The 17,526-nt window shown below is 35.8% G+C and overlaps 1 long non-coding RNA gene across 2 annotated transcripts in view; it reads right to left on the bottom strand.

Moving 5' to 3' along the window:
* The window catches only part of LOC137495392 (uncharacterized), a 143,023-nt gene that overhangs the window by 17,129 nt on the left and 108,368 nt on the right, over positions 1–17,526 (bottom strand). Inside the window, exon 4 of one of the 2 annotated variants that reach the window (XR_015476115.1) lies at positions 2,653–3,300. The exons of the other annotated variant lie outside the window; for it this stretch is intronic. This is a non-coding gene — a long non-coding RNA (uncharacterized LOC137495392). Of the gene's footprint in view, positions 1–2,652; positions 3,301–17,526 lie in introns of those variants that run through there. 2 annotated transcript variants of the gene reach the window in all.

Genomic DNA, 17,526 nt, shown 5'->3' with positions numbered 1-17,526 from the left:
CAGAAAGAAAGACCACATATATGCCCTGCCATACCACAAGGAAATGTAACTATTTCACATTTGGTCAGTTTTGTGGCTAATTTGCACAAGTTCAGTCGTACGAAAATGTATCATTTAAAAGAAGAGGCGTGGCACCCACACCAAAACCCCAACTATCATTGGTGGATAAGCAAATCATACTAAATTGTGCGAATGAGATGAATATGAATTAGCAACTGAATCAAAACGTTGCGAGTTTCTGTAAGATCGTGTTGTCCTCACGCTCCAGCTTTATGTTTTATGTTGATCATATTGAAACAAAGAAAACAATCCGAAGTTGTTGTTTCAAGTTATATATACCATGATTTTACTGGTCCGGCCCGCTAGGGAATAGATTTTCCTCCATGTGGCTCCTGAGCTAAAATGAGTTTGACACCCCTGCTCCAGGCACATCCGAGATTTATTTTACATCTTGTAAAAATGGGCATGACAGGTCTCCTTTAAATGGGATCTAAACAATGAGAGGCTCTCCATGTGTACAGTGTTTGTTTTCGTTTTTTTTCACCAGCTAAACTGTTGAAGAACCTCACATGCTCCTCCAAATGAAACATTACTAACTATTCATCACAATAAAAGGCACTTCCTATGAATTGAGCACACCACAGGATTCCTAAAACGTGTGATTTACAACTGTGCGTTTCATCACTGAGCTTTTGCAGGACGGTTTATTAAAATAAATGTGTAAGGAAATGATTTCCCCCACAGGTTTGTACTTGACTTTGAAATATTACGCAGACTGTATTCCTCTGCCAGTTCACTCATTACAATTCTCTTTTAGTCGTCTCGGTTTTTTGCCTGGGAAAACAGCAGAGGTAGAGTTGGATATAGCTTAAGGTGAGTTTGTCTTTCATTTCCTAATGAGTGCGAGCGAGCGGACAGATGGCGGATTCCAGATTTCATTTTCTTTGCGTTAAAAGCGCCTCGTATGTCCTTGTACAAAGCCTTGAAACTTATGTACACAAACAATGTGTTAAAATCACTTCAGCAATTAATTAGCTGATGGCAAGTTTTGTTAACATCGACACAATCTATTGCTTGCTTTATTCCTGTGCTTTATGATTAATTATCAGACTTGAATTAAAATGAATTAGGCTTTACCGCTGCACCATATTGCATTAGCAAAAAGCTTAGCAGCCATGATTATGCAAGTATGCAAATATCATAATAATATAATATTAATTGAATCAATATAGATTAAAAACAGCGGTTCATTCCGCTGTGGAGACCCCTTGATTAATAAATTAAATAATAATAACAATAATAATAATAATAATAATAATAATAATAATAATAGTAACCCACTTTGTCTTTAAAAATAATACTAATATTACTACTACTACTAATAATAATAATACACATTAATTATATAATAATAATAATAATAATAATATAATAATAATAATAATAATAATAATAATAATACCAATTATAATAATTATCCACATTTCCATTAATAATAATAATAATAATAATAATAATAATAATAATAGTAACCCACTTTGTCTTTAAAAATAATACTAATATTACTACTACTAATAATAATACACATTGTCATTAATAATAATAATAATAATAATAATAATAATAATAATAATAATAATAATACCAATTATAATAATTATCCACATTTCCATTTATAATAATAATAATAATAATAATAATAATAATAATAATAATGATAATAATAATACCAATTATAATAATTATCCACATTTCCCTTTATAATAATAATAATAATAATAATAATAATAATAATCCACACTGTCAATAATAATAATAATAATGCTTCACACTGTCAATAATAATAATAATAATAATAATAATAATAACAATAATCCACACTGTCAATAATAATAAAAATACTACTACTACTACTACTACTACTACTACTAATAATAATAATAATAAAAATAATCCACATTGTCAATAATAATAATAATAATAATAATAATAATAATAATAATAATAATAATTCATTTATTCATTTATTTTCAGGGGTCGCCACAGCGGAATGAAACATCAACTTATTCAGCACATTTTTACTCAGCGGATGCCCTTTCAGCCGCAACCCATCTCTGGGAAAATAATTACAAAAATAATAACAATAATAATAATAATAATACAAATTGTCATTAATAATATCATTCATCCATTCATCTTTTTGGCTTAGTCCCTTTATTAATCTGGGGTCGCCACAGCGGAATGTAACGCCAACATATCAAGCATATGCCTGAAGCAGCGGATGCCCTTCCAGCTGCAACCCATCACTGGGGAACACCCATACACTCTCACTCACACACATAGACCACAGACATTTTTTTTTTGCCATTAATAATAATAATACACATTGCCATAAAATACCACTTTTACTTTACCGAATAATAATAATAGTAATAATAATAATAATAACAATAATAATAATAATAAAATAATAATAATAATAATAATCAGTATCATCGTCATTATCATAATACAATATAGAACTTTTATTTGTTCATTTTTTTGTACATTAATGAATATAATCACTTGTTAATTTAGTTAGTAATTGAAGCCAAGGCAATATTTATTTTTATTTTTTTCTGTTCATCGTTTAAATTTAAAACACCCACACAATTTCTTCATCAAAATACTATATTTGATCCAAATAATAATGCTGATTAACAATAAAAACACATTACTTACACTATGTCGCAGAATGTTTACAAATTAAGATATATATGAACAATTTAGTAATGGTCTGCGTCTTATTTGACCCTGACATATGAATGCAATAATCACGGCACATAAATGATGGCTTTGCACTTTAACCCCCACTTTGCTTTGAGTGATGGTGAAGATTACATGGGACGATGGGAAATAAAGTGGGAGGAGCTTGAAGCGTTCAGAGGTAACCTACATAATTACATGTCTCGCGATCCCACTGTGATTAATTATATCTGTTGGGGGCTGGAGGAGGGAGCTCTAATTTTGGACTAGGTGAGGGGCAAAAAAAAAAAAAAGACACAGTGAAAAGGAGGAGGAGGAGGAAGAAAGACGACCAAGACATTACACAAGCAACAACTTATCAAAATCAGGTTGACAGAATCGGGCTGTGGAGACAGTGGAGCCTCTGAATGCTGCAGGAATTTGATGCGGTTAAAAATATGTTTTCTTTACTGCTTTTTTATCCCTCGCTCAGCTGTTTCCCGTCATGGTGTTTTTTAAGCATCAAGGGGCGCGTGCAACAGGATCCGTTTGGACGAGGATCATTCGCCGTCGCTGCTGGAAAAGAGAGAGAGAGAGCGAGAGTTGACATATCTGTTAAAGTCACCGAGAGATCTGGACCAATGCGTTTAACACTCTGTTGTTTCTATAATATTATATTAACTTAGTTTATATTTCTAAATATCATATCGCTTTTAATTAAAATTTTGATGTATTATTATTATTATTATTATTATCACTGAGAGATCTGGACCAATGCGTTTAACACTTTGCTGTTTCTATAATATTATATTATATTTCTGCTGTTCAAACTGTTTTAATTCAGATTTTCTTTTTAACTTAGTTTATACTTCTAAATATCATATAGCTTTTAATTAAAATTTTGATGTATTATTATTATTATTATTATTATTATTATCATTGAGAGATCTGGACCAATGCGTTTTACACAATAGTGTTGCTACTTGTTAAAACTACTTACAGTGCATCCTGAAAGTGTTCATAGCCCTCACATTTGTTTATGTTACAGCCTTATTTCAAAATGTATTCAATAAATTTATTTCTTCAAAATTAAAGCCTTTGCTCAATACTTTGTTGATGCACCTTTGGCAGTAATTACAGCCTCAAGTCTCTTTGAATATGATGCCACAAGCTTGGCGCACCTGTCTTTGGGAATTTTTGCCCATTCCTCTTTGCAGTACCTCTCAAGCTCTTTGAGATTGGATAGGAAGCGACAGCCATTTTCAGATCTCTCCAGAGATGTTCAATAGGATTTAGGTCTGGGCTCTGGCTGGGCCACTCAAGAACATTCACCAAGTTGTTGTGAAGCCACTCCATTGATATTTTAGCGATGTGCTTTGGGTCATTGTCCTGCTGGAGGAAGAACCGTCACCCCAGTCTGAGGTCAAGAGCACTCTGAAGCAGGTTTTCATTCAGGATGTCTCTGTACATTGCTGCATTCATCTTTCCCTCTATCCTGACTAGCCTTCAGTTTCTGCTGTTGAAAAACATCCCCACAGCATGATGCTGCCACCACCATGCTTCACAGTTGGGATGGTTCTAGCCTGGTGATGAGCGCTGGCTGCTTTTCTCCAAACGTAACGCCTGGCATTCACTGCAAAGAGTTCAATTTTTCTCTCATCAGACCAGAGAGTTTTGTTTCTTATGGTCTGAGAGTCCTTCAGATGCCTTTTGGCAAACTTCAGGCAGGGAGTGGGTTCCGTCTGGCCACTCTACCAAACAGGCCTGATTGGTGGATTGCAGCACAGATGTTTGTCCTTCTGTAAGGTTCTCCTCTCTCCACAAAAAAACGCTGGAGCTCAGACTGAGTAATCATCAAGTTATTGATCACCTCCCTGACTAAGGCCCTTCTCCCCTGATCACTCAGCCTAGGTGGCCGGCCAGCTCTAGGAAGAGTCCTGCTGGTTCCAAACATCTTTCACTTATGGATGATGGAGGCCGCTGTGCTCATTGAAATTGTGCTCATTGTGAATTTTTTTTGTAACCTTTCTTTGTGCCTCGAGACAATCCTGTTTCGGAGGTCTACAGGCAATTCCTTTATGCTTGGTTTGTGCTTTGACATGCACTGTCAACCCTGGGCTTTTAAATAGACCAGGGGTTCCCAAACTTTTCAGCCCGCGACCCCCAAAATGACAATGCCAGTGACTCGTGACCCCCAATATTCTCTGAGGTGGTGGTTATAAATACAGAAACCTTGTATGCAATGATGCACACACACACACACACACCAATAGACCTAAGTCTATTCTTTGTGTTTTTTATGTATGTCAGTGCTGTAAATGGGCTAGAAAGTTTAACCTAGTGTTATAAAATCAATCTGCTGCATCTGACAGTATTGCTGTGTCTTTAGTATAATGTAATTACCAGAGAAGTCGCAATCCAATAGAACTATTAACTATAAGCTACTATAGTAATTATATAGTTTATAGTAACGATAAATGACTATTTTTTTCTCCTCAGTAGGTTATTGATAAAATACAGTGAGTCTTAAGGTTTAATAAAAATTAATTGATTTTTGAAAATCACCAGGCGACCCCCCTTCATTGTCCCGCGACCCCTCGTGGGGTCCCGACCCCCACTTTGAGAACCTCTGATATAGACAGATGTATGCCTTTTCAAATCATATCTAATCAACTTAATTGACCACTGGTGAACTCCAATGAAGCTGCTGAAACATCTCAAGAATGATCAGTGGAAACAGAATGTACCTGAGCTCAATTTAGAGCTACACGGCAAAGACTGTAAATACTGATGTACATCTGATTCTTCAGCTTTTTATATTTAATAAATGTGCAACAATTTCAAATAGTCTTTTTTCACATTGTCATTATGGGGGACTGTGTATATAATTTTAAGGAAATCAATTGATTTAATCCATTTTAGAATAAGGCTGTAACATAAACAAATGATGGAAAAAGTGAAGCGCTAAGAATACTTTCCAGATGCACTGTATTTTAAATGAGCTAAAATAACATAAGTCTTGGGATTTTTTGGATGCAACTTAAGCATTTTAAGTCCAATCCACTTATATTTGTTACGTTACTTAATTTTTTCGGGCCAACATGAATGAATTGTGTGGAACCCTGCATTTCATACAGCATATGAACGAATGCAGGACATTGTGTTTACTTCCGGGAGCAGATTGGGGATGATCGTGTGTGTTTGTGAGTCATGTGTGTTGAGGGATTACACATGCTTGTTGGAGGGATTACGAAATGTATCTGAACAGGAAGGAGGGGGGGGGGTACGTCCTCACTGAATGCCTTTTATCAGATATGAGCGGGATTTGTTTGAAATTGATGTTAAATGCCCAATGCTAGCTTTATTTATGCAGTTTGGTTACTAGGGTTGTCAAAATTAATTGTTTCATCGGTGCACAGCGACGTAGATGCGGACAATTTAGTATCGGTTCAGTAATAATCATAACCAGGGCGGGAGCAAACTGAACTGACCCTTTATGCAAACGACGATCGTGCCGCACTCAATCCAAAAATGAAAACGGAAGTGCCACAAAATGACCGTTGAATGATAGTGAGGACCGGGGTGGGGTGTCGTGGTTGCCAGCCTTTATGGACGTGCCTGCCCTAATCATAACCGGTTATTTTGTACTGACTTCATTTATCTTATATGTGTTATGTCGTCGTAACTTAATATAAAAATCAGGGAAGGGCTTTATTTTTTTGTATTGCTTTTAGAATTTTTTTGGTTGGTTTTATTGAAGGGGTGGGCAGGTCAATCAGTGCTTTTGAAAACATAATCGTTTGGGTTTAGGGAAGGAGGAGGATGGGTCAGTCAGTTAGTCAGTCAGTCAGTCAGTCAGTTGACAGCGGCCTCTGGTGGATTTACATGAGAACAGCAGGCGTGAATGGCACTCGCAAGATAAATTTCAGATCTGAATAAGCGTACACAGCGCCATTTACGAAAACAAAAAAAACGTAACCTCTGAGACATATTTGGTGCTCTCCAGACATGTATATAGAGGTACGTTTTCAGAATGGGCTGGGTTGAAAATAGCCTTTGTACTATATTAACATCATCAAATTATTAAAATATGCAGCAAATGAGAAATAAATGACAGGAAGAGAAATAAAAGCAGGCAATATCTGTAAAAAGTATAATAATTACAAAATTAAAGATTATTTAAAAATGGCAAATGTATTGATTAATCACTACTAATGGTGTACATTTATTTTGCAGCCAGTTTAGACCAGTCATTTCATCCTCTCTGAGTAGTAAAGGTTTTCTGAGTCATTTAGATTAAAGAATCTATTATTTACTTGTTCTTTCAGTGTCACGTCGCCTTTAACGAAAGAGTAATGCAAAAACGCACACAAGCTTTAGAAAGTGAAAGCAAAAGTTGAATCCTGGACATTTTAGGAAATTTAGAAACCAAACAAACAAACTTTTTAAGTCCCAAAAAGGTGCGTCTCTCTGGGTCTGCAAAGCAAGTGAGACTGTCTGTCTGTGCTGACAGGTCTCGCACACACAGAACCAAATGGCTAAATGAGAGAAGATTTTCCATTGCTTAATCGACCACAGGTGTTTGGTTATCTTGGGCGAATACAAAAATTGTAAAAGGATTTTAATAATAGTAAATAAAATGTGTCACTAAATATACTTGGGCACCATTAATATACCTGGGTGGCCCGCTATATATAGTCTATGTGTGGGATGCTCTGTATGTTATTGTTAGAGTTAATTGTGCTATAAAAATTATGTTAGGCTTAGCTTCCCTATAAAGATGTAAAAAAAAAAAAGCTGTACAATTGAGTGTGTGCCCGTGCATATGTGTGTGTGTGTGTTAGCATACAATAATTATGTTAGGGTTATGTTTAGGGTTCTCGTTAAGATAGCTGTGCATTGCAATTGTGTGTGTGTGTGTGTGTGTGTGTGTGTGTACAATTTCTTGTGTGTACTGTTTTTTTACTAATCTTGGCTTTTTCTGATTTGGAAAAACAGTGAAATTTTTATTTCCCTGAAAACTTGATGACTGGATTATTAAATCAGTGAATGAGTAAGTGGAGCCTAAAGAAAAGCATCTGTGAGTGCTTGTTGCAGGGTTGCAAGAGTTCAGCAAAGCTATTCAATAGTTTTGGGGTAATGCAGCCCTAATTGGAGCATCTAATTCAGTGAATCGTTAAGTAGAGACCAGATCATTTGAATCAGTAGGTTTTTAGGTGGTTCTTTTTAAAACAATAGTTGCTTGCCATAAAAGTCTGCAAATCTAAAGTTCCTCATCCTCCGATTCCATCAAAGGACATTGAAGGATCTTTATTAGGCCACCTTCATTTCTCCTCCTTGAGTCGGCCGGATTTGAAGGATGCATCAGATTTATCCTTCTCGTCCTTCATTCACTCATAATCCTCCGAACACATTGAAAGTCACAAAAAATAATTATCTGACAATTAAGCACTGCAGAGCTTTTCAATTATATTATAATGAAAGGCAATGAAATAAGTCAAGCTTTGAATGAAGCTTTGTGTCCATGTAGCAAAACTGCAGTGGACTGTTATTTTTATGATAATCATTTACATCTACAGGTAACATGGCGTACACATGTCATATGACTGTATTTTTTTTTCCAGAATGGTTTGGTATGTGGAACAAAGATAAGGAGATGTCTGTAAAGCGAATTAAAGGCAATAATAATAATAATAAATCAAAAATCAAATATAATCCTAAACCACATATGCAGCCCCTTCCAAATATAAAGTCTTTTACTTGCCAATAAAGATAGCTTAGAGCAAAATATAATAGCTACATATGAGTTAACCTAATAATATTTATAATGAGAAACGTTGAGACTCAGTTGCATAACACTGGATAATGAAAATGTCATATTGCTTAAGATTTGCACAAATTTGTAATGGAACTGTCCTTATTGAAGATAAAAAAAGACTCATGTTATTTAATTATGTTACAGAACAGAAATAACTATGGAAACAACTTTGAAAAAATACATATATATATATATATATATATATATATATATATATATATATATATATATATATATATATATATTTTTTTTTTTTTTTTTCTTTTTTTTTTACTTAAACATTTTGCTTTTAGATAGACAGACAGATAGATGGATGGATAAAAATATAAAAAATAAAGACAGATAGACCTATAGAAAGAAATATAGAAGAGATAGATAGATGGAAGGATGGATGGATGGATGGATGGATGGATGGATGGATGGATGGATGGTCGGGCAGTGGATGAAAAGATAATAATGATAGATATACATATATAAAGAAATATAGAAAGATAAAAAAAAGTCAGAAGTAGAATGATAGACAAAACAATGGATGGATGGATGGATGGATGAATGATAGATAGATGGATGTATAAACGAAATAATATTAATAAAGATAGAAAGACATGTTTAAATAAATAAAGAATGATAGAAAGATAAAAACAAATATAGAACTATAGAATGATAGACAATTTGTTGGATGGATGGATGGATGGATGGATGGATGGATGGATGGATGGATGGATGGACGGACGGAGGGACGGATAAAAAGATAATAATAAAGATAGAAAAAAAGATAGAATTAGAATGATAAATAAAACAAATAATATAGCAGAAATATAAAGAGATAAAAAGATAGAACTAGAATGATTGACAACTCTATAGATGGATGGATGGATGGATGGATGGATGGATGGATGGATGGATGGATGGATGGATGGATGGATGGATGGATGGATGGATGGAGGGATGGATACATAATAATAAAGATAGATAGACATGTATTAAGAAATATAGAATGATAGAAAGATAAAAAGAAAGATAAAACAATAGATTGATAGACAAAACAATAGAACAATGGATGGATGGTCGGACAAATGGATGGATGAAAAGTTAATAATAAAATAAATTAAATAATAATAAAATAAAGATTGATAGACATATATAAAGAAATATTAAAAAATAAAAGAAAGAAAGAACTAGAATGATAGACAAAACGATGGATGGATGGATGGATGGACGGATGGATGGATGAATGGATGAATGGATGGATGGATGGATGGATGGATGGATGGATGGACGGATGGATGGATGGGAGGATGGATGGATGGGTAGAGCAATAAAATGATAGATATATAGACAGACAGACAGACAGACAGACAGACAGACAGACAGACAGACAGACAGACAGACAGACAGACAGACAGACAGACAGACAGATAGATAGATAGATAGATAGATAGATAGATAGATAGATAGATAGATAGATAGATAGATAGATAGATAGATAGATAGATAGATAGATAGATAGATAGAACACTTTTAAACGTCAAGTGTACAAGCTTATTATATGTAATAAATACAAAATCATGATGCAGGAATCTTCTGCATGTGTGGAGAATATATGTATTAGTAGTTGCTCAGATTATTCCACATTGGATTGTGAATTGGTGTTCCCATCGTAAGAATTATTGAGAAAAGTAACGCACATTCAGAATGTATCTTGCTTCTAGGATGATGTTCAAAGCTTGAAAAATGATTGATCTCAATCTGCAAGTCAACTCGCTTTGTGAGCTAAAACTAATGAACAGCATTTCTCCATTGCTGCAGCAGCTCATCCTGCATGAACTAGCCTTGACCACATATTCATGCTGGTCTAAACAGATCCTTTTTTTTTTTTTTTTACCAGGGAAGTCATCTTAAAAGGAGAACACATTCCTCTCCGAATCATCACTAGTGCATTCAATCAGGACACGGATGGCAGCGAGCCTTTGGGTGAGGGCTTTAATCTCTGGTCTGACAGCGCTGAGAACAGCAGAGCTAGTTTGTTTGGTTGTATTAGCGCTGGAAGAGAACTTGGGCCGTGTGAATGGCCGGCGCTCAGAGGTAGTGAGCCAGGCCTGGTAATAGGATTACACGAGTGAGTGGTTTCCTTGCACCTTCATCATTTAAGGCTAACAGTCCACATGATGGAAAGCAATTAAAGCTAACACTTTGACAAGAGCAGATTGGTCGACATTGACACCACATCAGAGAAGGAGGGCGGCAGCTTTACAAAGACACCAGACACTAGCTGAAGTGTTGTGTGTGTGTGTGTGTTAATCTGGTGTAACCAGCGCAAATGCTAAGGAAATTACAATACATCAAATGGCCTTTTTATATACACTCACCGGCCACTTTATTAGGTACACCTGTCCAACATCTTGTTAATGCAAAATTCTAATCAGCCAATCACATAGATGGAAATAGATGCATTTTGGCATGTAGACATGGTCAAGACTTGGTTGCACTATTTGGAAGCCCGGAGTAAATTTCCTCGGAGGCCGGGTTCAGAATAGCCCTGGCCTAGAACCTCATGGATAGGGACAGATTTTCATCTGTTAGGAGGTAAGTAACGTTTGGCAGTCTTTCTGAACACGTTCGATATTTCGCGATAATGACGCAGCTGCCTGTCTTTTCTGCCTTTCTTGCACTTTTTGATCCACAGAGTTACTCAGGATGGATGTCGCATCAAAGATTCACGTGTCACGTTGCTCGCATCACATTATTGTGGCTTTGAGACTCTATGGGATTCAAATTACTGGCCAGAGTTATTTAAAATCACACTTTTTAATTACATATATATATATATATATATATATATATATATATATATATATATATATATATATATATATTAGGGATGTAACGGTATTGTAAATACCGTCATACCGCAATATTAATTTTTTTCGATATTACCGAAGTCGCATGACTCGGTAAAACTATAGGTCTTCTGAGAAAATTTGCTCAGGCGAATGAAGCGAACGGGAGGTAGCTTAAACTACATTTCCCATCAGCCCAGGCGTGGCCATAATCCTTTGCGGTCTGTTGTCGCTACAGATCCAGTAATGCGGAAATGGGGTGTGCTGCTAGTAGCGGAGATGAAAAAAAGATGGAAATGATCGAACCTAAAGCGGGTGTTGTCGCCGCGCGCGTACTGAATAGCAGTGTTGTCGCGCGCGTTCTGATCAGCTGTGTTGTTGCGCGCGTATTGTAAAGCGCCGAGGGGGGGGTTGAGCGCGCATACTCAAGAGCAGTGTTGTCTACTGAAGGGCTGGACGGAGGTTGTGTCGCGTCGCGGGGGCACTTTTGATCGTTTTGGAAGGGCACTTTCTATCCAAGACTAAAAAGGGCATGTGCACTGCACAGGTTGAGCCCTATGTGTGCACGTGTCTGCAAGTTGGGGAATACGACTAATAGCAGTCATGGGGACTGCAGAAACACAGCACACTGTTCAGATTGATGCAGACATTGACTTGTACCGCAAAGAGACCTCTATCTCACTCATGGTTTGTCTTCTTAAGTGGGGGAAAGACAATGCACAACGTTACCCACTGCTGTCAACCTGGGCCAAGTCATATCTCTGTCCCAGAATCCTCAGTCCCAAATGAGAGGGTTTTTTTCTGTTGCAGGGGACATTGTAAATGCCCAGAGAGACCAGCTTTTACCAGATTATAGTTATATGATAATTTTCCTTTAAACCCATCTCTATCTAAGTAAGTGAGTGAGTGATTAAATGTTGAATGTGATGAGTTTTCAACAATACTAAATTGAAACTTTATTTTTTTTTACATGGTTTAATAATTTTTTGTTATTAAAATTGAAGTTCCTGTTTCAAAGCTTACAGATAGATGGCTAATTTGTATGTCATTGACACTTTTGGCACTTTTTTGGAGTATTTTCAAAAGTTTTGTTTTTCCTGTAAATGATTCAATAAATACCGTACCGTGACATTCATACCGAGGTATTACCGTACCGTGAAATTCTGATACCGTTACATCCCTATATATATATATATATATATATATATATATATATATATATATATATATATATATATATATATATATATATATATATACACACACACACACACACACACACACATAAATAATTTTATATACACACACACACACACACATAGATATATATATATATATATATATATATATATATATATATATATATATATATATATATATATATATATATATATATATATATATATAATTACTTTGTTTAGAAGTAAACTATATAATAATATTCTCCAATAGCTCAAAGTCTATAACACCATTGATTGTAAACAAAATACAGATCAATGCTGATTACACAATTGGCCCAAAATACATTATTTTGGCTGCCTCCCTTATGCTGATGCTTGGAGTCTATAAAAGCACCATGAGAATGGGATAAATGATACGTTTATTGAACACTGGGCTTTTAAATCAATATATTTCTTGGCCCGGTACAAGTATAAGCTGATTGGACAGGACCTAAAATGGACACAAATTGCCAGTAAGTGAAACAGTGAAAAACATGACTTTAGGCTTCAGTTTGACAAGAAATGAAGTGCCAACAAACAGTGATTTAGAAGTCTATAAAATATCATTATCACACTGCAGAAGTTGTCCAGTATTAAAACAGTGCAGGAAATAGTAATAGTAGAAGTCGCGGTTGTGGCTGTAGTAGATGCAGTAGTAGTTGTAATATTAGTAACTTTCTGTAGTAGTAGTTGGTGTAGTACTTGTGATTTATTATTATTGTCAGTTAGTATTATGCATAATAATTATTAGTCATTATTACTATTATACATTACTAATCATTGTTGTTACTCCTTACCAATGACTGGTTTCTTTCTATCTGTTTTATTTATATCTGTGATGCTTGCTTCATTTATTGACTGTTATTGTCCCTTATGTATTTACTTTGACCTGTCTACCAAGTTACCTTTAAATGCAAACACACACACACACACACACACACACACACACACACACCCACCTACCAGGGGTCCGTTCTTCGAACGTGGATTACTCATTTAGCTGGATTTGGCTATAGACGATTTGACACGATCCAGGATCGTTTCGTTCTTCAAATCTGATCAGAGAGTTGTTGTCATAGCAACAGTTCTGGTAGCTCAAACCTGGTCAGAAGCAGGTTTAATTCAGATAAACAGGATTAGATCGGCTCAGTTCAAGCAAAGATAATACAGAAAGTATGAACCGAATTCTGATATTTTCTTACAGTAGTAGTTATATACACTTGAAAAAATACATTTTTTAAAACTATATAAAGTTATAGTTATTAATAAAATAAATAAATTTGTATATTAATAAAACTTATGCAATCTGCACCACCGAAATGAAAGTACAAAGACTGCCACCTGATGGTGCAAAGAGAAAACTTATTGATATGTACTTTTTAGATCGCTTTAGTACAATTTGTGTATGATAATAGACATGCGCAATATGTGACTTTTTAAAAGTAATAATACATTTATGCAGTCATAAACATGTTTTGACAGTTAATATGACGGTGAGTTGATGCTTCATAAAAGTTGCAGACACCTTTACCAATATCAAAATGCTTTTGTAAACATCCAGTTATTCTTTACACCGATTAAAAAAAAACAACTACTATAATACTACTATATGTACTATAATAAGGAAAATCCGCTTTAACTGTAAAACGAAAGATCAGTTCATCCAGACATTTTAATCCAATTCACAAACTTGTTTGAAGAACCAAATTAGCCAGAGATCAGTTATCAAGATTAAGGGCCCTATCATACACCCGGCGCAGTGTGGCGCAAGACGCGGCGCAATGGTCTTTTGGTAGTTTCAGCTTGGCGCAAGAGTGGTTTTGAGGCGTTGCGCTACGCTGTTTAAATAGCAAATGCATTAGCGCTCATTTGTGCGCCCATAGGCGTTCTGCTCTAAAAAGGGAGGCGTTCTGAGGCGGACCGCTGGCGCGTTGCTATTTTGAGAAACTATAATAGATTTTTCATTAGACCAAAACTAACCCGGTCTAAACTCCGGCGCAGAGTTGCGCCTCGCTTACACTCTGCTTAATACACACAAGAGAGCAATAGGCAAATATCTTTACATATGAAAAAATTTAATATTAAGGATATATATAGGATATAATAAGAATAGATATAGTGTATAAATATAAAGGATTAAAATATTACAAAACATATTATTTTCTAGCCCACATAAATATGAAAAATCACTGCTTTTATGTCTTCTTCATCTCGGGAGGCTTTTTCAGTTCATTCATAGCAATTTGCTTTTGCATAATGTTATTATTATTAGCAGTATTATTTATTATATCCATATTTATATTTGTTCTATTAAAAACAAGCTTAGATTTGTCCACCTGCCAGGTTTTAGACCATATGGGGCACAGCATGTGTTTAAGGATATAACTCAGGTTTTTGAGTTATTTTTTTGAGCATTTTGCTATTATTATTCATTTATTCGTTTTCTGGAAATTAGATCTGAATTTAGAAATAGTTTTGAAATGAATATTTGCGCTTAACAAACAAAAGTATTTATTTATAGACTAATTGATGTCTGTGCGTAAAGGTTTCCCTATCCAAGAGCGAAAGTGAAAGTAGTTCCATTATCTCTCATTCTCACGCAGTAGATGCTCTGTTTAACAGTTTTCTGTTAAAAAACTGTTAACTGTTAATTGTTTGCATGTGAAATGCTCATTTTTTCCACTTAGACTTACTTTACATCTGTAAATAGTGAATGCGCTCTTGGCGCGACTCTGGCTCTTAAAGGGAATGGGAGATGAGACTCTAATTTGTTTATTCTCAAATCACACCTATAACTCATTAAGAAAATAAACTCAACCCTTTTAGACCATGCGCCACGGCATGAACGCGTCCTGACGCGTCCTGACACGCCCTGAAAGCGTTTGCGCCCTTCGTTTTGCGCTCTGCGCATGGACCGTCAAAAGAGAGCCCTAAAAGATCCAGGATCTGCCAAATCATCTTAGATCATTTAAGCGAGCTACGAAGAACAGACCCCAGTACCTGACTATATTGCTGTTGTTTTTTTTTTTTTTTTTGTTGGTGTTTCTTTGTATTTGTATGATGCCAATTTATGTACTGTTTTCCATATTCTAATAAAAAAAAAAAAACAGTGCATTATGCAAGATATAGTCCTATACAGTAATGGCATTTAAAAATGTGGCAAATACCATGTATATTCAATACTTTTCCTATATTTCTATGTAATTATAATAATGCATTTCTAATGCTATCTACACATATTTCTGGCATGCTTCCTCTTGCTACCTCGAAAAAAACAATACAGGAAGCAAAAGTTTGTCAACTTAAGTTTACTTTTCGCCGTTTTATTTTTCCCCATCATCTGTAAAGCACCATCTTTCAGTGGTCCTGAATATAAAAAGAAAAAAAAGCATGGAGGATGATTTTGGGATGCTTCTACCATCGGCAGATTCTCCACCCAGATGCCAATTTCCTCTCCGCTGTGACATGAATGATTACTGCCGACTGCCAACAGTATCTTGGAGCGCATTTTTAAGTTGCTGTTCATCAGAAACTCATATAACAGTGAAGTTTCTCCAAGTTTTTCCCATTTCAGCAGCCGATACGCCAGTCATCTCAGCAGCTTTCTGTGGTTGATGATCTCTTCTGCAGGGCCGTTTTATCAGTCTCAGATCTCAGCTTCTGCTCTTTATTTAGTTCGGTGGTTTATCTTTCATTCGATTAGTTTATTCGCTCTATTTTTATTCAATTTTTTCACTGTGCGGTAGGTTTGAATATCAGTCAAGTGTCATGTTTGTTTTAGGATTAATCGTTGTAAGGATTTGCTTCAGTCGAGACGAAGAAGAAGGCCACGGTTTTATTTATAGTTATATCAACGTGTAAGGATATACTCAATATTTAAAAGATCCAAATATGATATATTGCAGTGTAATAGTGCACTAAATATACATTTTTTACAACCTGCCAATTTTTTTTCTTCTTTTTTCTTCTCATATATAATTACCCTATAACCTTGCCTTAACTAAACTAAAATAAAACTAATTAAAATGAATTCAATAAATTCACGGTGGCCAGTGGGTAGCACAATCGCCTCACTGCAAGAACATCGCTGGTTTGAGCCCCCGACTAGGTCAGTTGGAATTTCTGTGTGGAGTTTGCTAGTTCTCCCCACGTTTGCATGGGTTTCCTCTGATTGATCCGGTTTCCCCCACAGTCCAAAGACATGTGGTATCAGCTTATTAAGTGGTGACGTGTTGGTGACGTATGCAATACTGTTTCCGGGTCCAAGCTGCCACTCATTTGAGTTGAGAAATCCTTCATTTATGATTACTTTTTATTCATATCACACATTAAAGTTAATTTTATATTAAGTCATAGCGTACACAACAATCTCTGGGCTTGCTGCATCACAAATACCAAAATTTTAACAATTTATAAAAAATAAATCACTTTCTGGCCATCGTATATTAGGCATGAACATATATATATATATATTGTGAACATGATATTCGAAAGTATTAAATCGCTTTAAAAACGTTTATTATTACCATTTCATGCAACCCGGGCTCATTGTGGAAACATAGCCCCGCGGACGTTTCTGCGGACCGCGATTTACGTCCCGGGAGGTACGTATTCGAGCGGTTTTTGTTTTCGCAGATCCACGAGAGTCCGCTGTGCGCGCTTTTTCGCGTCTCGGGCGCCTCTCTTCCTCCTCCTCCTCCTTCCCTAAACCCGAGCAACGGTTCGCAAAAGCCGTCCAGAAAAAAAAAAAAAGCAAAAGCCCTCGTCTTCAATTTCGACTGCGTTTTCGGATCCCGCCGCGTTCTCGCCCTTATTTTTCGGATTCCGTTTTTCGTCTTACCTGATTTCCGGAACCGCTGTTCCCCGGACTCGATCCCGTTCGTCGTCCCCGCGGCCGGCTCCTCCTCCTCCGGGGCCTACGCAA

The sequence above is a fragment of the Danio rerio genome, chromosome 1 (genome assembly GCF_052040795.2).
Source record: "Danio rerio strain M-AB ecotype USA chromosome 1, GRCz13ab, whole genome shotgun sequence".
Classification (NCBI taxonomy): Eukaryota; Metazoa; Chordata; class Actinopteri; order Cypriniformes; family Danionidae; genus Danio; species Danio rerio.
This window is presented reverse-complemented; position numbering and strand designations above follow the sequence as displayed.